Genomic DNA, 3,711 nt, shown 5'->3' with positions numbered 1-3,711 from the left:
TCTTTTTTAAATATACAAAATCAATTAACGTCTACAGTCCACAGGTCTTCATTCAAAGGCTAGCAAACTCAACACTGACATTCTTTCTTCTTTAGATATCACATGTATTGATATATATGGCGATCATATCTCAAATTTCATTTGACCGATATGAAAAGTATTTGACAATACAACTGAAACCAGCAGAAAGATGAATGTTTTACTTCAAAATGTTCTCACCAACATTCTGACTGTTGTAAATGTTTTAAGTTTAAACAGACAGAAATACCCTAGTCTGTGATGTCCTTGAGGTGTTTATAAAACTATGTATACCCAGTGAATAGTCCAGTGGTTTAAAAGTGTGAAGGTGAAGATAATGGAGTGGTACACAGGTTCACCCAATCTGCTGATCAGGACTGCAAAACACAATCCTTCTGATAAGACCCCTCTCCCTTTCTCTCTCGTACATTTCTCTATGATGGTACCTCTATGATTATATGTGACATTTAAACTTGAACTTTTTTTCTTTTTAACTGTTAGTCACCTCAAACCTTCAGGTTTCATTCACAATTCAAAACTGCCTTTATCTCACAGACACCAACAAACAATTCGTACAAAAACAACATGATTGATTGAAATGATGGATTTCTGCGAAATGTTTTTCCACTTTTTCCACATGACGTCATTGCCTCAACTTGTGAAAAGATGTGTAGACTGTGATGTCTTCTCAGCGGCGCAGTCAGTGAGTCATCTGCTCTGGCGATACAAAGGTCCAGAGTTTGGAATCCTAATGTGGTGATTCATGCATTGTCTAAGTTCTGGTTTTTCAAGTGCTTCATGTCACAACCTTGCTTGGATCCTGATCCATTGTAGGCTTTCGCTATATTTTTAATTATATCTCTGAGTAACTCAACTAAGAACGTTAGTATGATATTTAAATTCGCTGACAATACTATGAGGTGTGATGGGGATGGATTTAAAACAATAAGAAAAGAAGTGAATAAAAATGTCAGTTTCTTCATAAGTGACTTCTATGTTAAACTGACTGCATCAGTGACAGCTCTGAATTGCCAAGAAGGTGCTCTGTTGTTGTGTTTGTCAGGGTGTTTCTTATGATATCAAGGGTTGTGTGAGAATATTGTTTTACATTTTTTCATCAGGTGGCCAAAACCATCACAATATAGGGAGACATTTGACATTAAATGTGTGTAGCAGGGCATTAGTGTGATGGCAGAATGGACAATCTACTTACTGTGTGTCAGTCTGCAGGTGCTTTGGAAAGTGCACTGCATGTATTTCACATCATGGCCAAACTCAGTGAGTGTGCGTGCATGTTCCTGTGTGTGTGTGTGTGTGTGTGTGGGAAGGGGTGGTCTCTGGAGACTGGTGGCCTTTGCCAGGACATCTGGTACCTGTCACAACACTTTGTGTGTGTGAGAGCACTTCATTGGTGTGCCCTGCCCAGTTCTGCCCACCCATCAGGTACCTGGTTAGACCTTTAGTCAGAGCTGTAACAGAACATCAGCAAGGGCCATGTAGGTGTCTAATGCAAGGAGTGTGACAGGCTTGTGTCCCAGCATGGCGGTAGGAAGTCCTTGAAGAGGGGTACAGTCTCTCCACGCGTCACACATTGAAGATTTTTGGATTTGGTCCAAAGGAGAGGTGAAGATGTGAGTAGATACGACATTATTGGCCTGAGGATGAGTCTGCCTGACTAGTGACCTCAGTGACTTCACCACACATAACCCATGACTAAATTTCATCTAATAAGCTATTGTTTCGACACAACAGTAGGTGATGCATTATGGCTTTTACTGGAATATGGGCACATACACACATACGCACATATTTACAATGGATGTCAGGGGTTGATGATTTGAAGGTAATTACAGTGTATTTATTTTCTCCTGCTCTTCCCTCTGTCTCTCCCTCCAACTCCCGCCCCTCCAGATTGTGAAGCCAAGCCTCTAGCAGTGTAGTGCTGAAGGTGTGTTTGTGCTGTTATGCCCTCTGGCTTGGCTGCCAGCTTACTCCCACTGATCTGAGCCAGAAGGCAGACTGCCGAGGAATACCGATCACCTTGCCCAGACCGAATCCTTTGAGCTCTCTCTGGCATCTTTCCCCCTTCTGCCAGTTTCCTCCTCTGCTCCTCTCTTCCCCCTTCTGAAGTTGACAACAAAGACATCCTCAGGGTCCTCCTTGATGTGAGACCCACTCTTGATCTTTTTTCCCTATGTTTTTGTACCTTATAGTTGCACTACTTTCATATTCCGCTAGCACAATATTTACACACCAGAAGACAAAGAAACAGGGGTCTTTTCATGTAGGAACCCCTGCCAACATGTTAATCACCTGCAGACCTGCAGTGGTCATGTTGGCCCAGCAGAGGCAGGACATTAGTGAGACACCTCCGCACCTCATTGCCCCCTTTTGGCCATAGCCTTAAGACATTTTGCAGGCTATGCTATCTATCTATCTATCTAAATCTATCTATCTATCTATCTAATCTATCTATCTATCCTATCTATCTATCTATCTATCTATCTATGCTCTGGACTTCATGGGTCTGTCAGTACAAGAATCAGTGCACCCTCATTGGTGCCATGATATCCAATAAGGCTTACTCCTCCGCGTACATTCTCCTGCCTTCTCTCCTTACCCCACCCCGCCCCTCAAGCCCCCAACACCCCACCACCAACCCCCTGCTTCCATGAAGAGAAATCTCTGAAGAGCTAATTAGTGGTGGAATGGAGTCCAGGAACAGCCAACGGAGCTGAAGAAGGGAGATTGGCGCTGGTGCTAGCTTTATCGGTCAGGACTTGACAGAGGGGTGACAGTGAGTGGAGGCAAACCACCGGCTCACAACTGACAGAGACAATAAAGTGAGCCTCTGAGCCAGAGAGAAACAGAGTGACAGACAGGCAGGCAAGGCGAAAAAATCTGGCTTCCAGGGGATGTCCTGTGGCCTAGGCAAACTGCACAGTCCCAGGCACTAAGGCAAGTTCCCCTTGTCCCTGCCAAAGTGTTGTGTTTGTTGGCCATCCAATCTGATGGTGTATTGCTATGGATAGAGGGCGCAGCTAACAGCTCATAATCTTGACTCATTTCAATTTTGAAACACCTGTTTAACATCAAATCAACTGGACTTTTCACATGCAGTGTTTGTGCTAATCAACCATTATTACTAGTATCAGACTAAAATACTGTATGTCTTGAGTGTGGTACAATACCATCAACGTTTGTAGAAGTGCATAAACATAAGCAATTTTTGCGGGGGCTATAAATATTACATAAGACATAAGCAAAAGTATGTAACTGCAATTGGACTTTTTGTAATGATTTCCTAATAAAATAAAATAAGAACACTAATAAGATTTTTAATACAGTCATGGCAATAATAACCATTTGTTTTACATTTTTCAGTTAATTACCCTCAAGAGCAAAGTAGGAATTTTCAAGCAAATGCAATTATTCTGGAATGATTATGTATTACATTAGTGTATTAATAAAGTGAATAAAAATTAAAACATTATTTAAACTCTTTCAAAATCACAGGAAATGTTTTGTTGTTGGTGGTGGGGCGAGTCTGTGAAACGTACAGTAAGATGTTACTAGTTTTTAATGAACTTATTTTTATTGGTATAATTAATTTAATAGTTTTCTTGAATTCAGTTGAATTGAATGGATGATGATTGGGGCAGGTATTAGAGCCCACATAACTTCCGTTACTTT

Source organism: Morone saxatilis, unplaced genomic scaffold, assembly GCF_004916995.1.
Source record: "Morone saxatilis isolate NCDOM2014 unplaced genomic scaffold, NCSU_SB_2.0 Contig17, whole genome shotgun sequence".
In the NCBI taxonomy this organism is placed as follows: Eukaryota; Metazoa; Chordata; class Actinopteri; family Moronidae; genus Morone; species Morone saxatilis.
Note: the sequence above shows the minus strand (reverse complement) of the source record.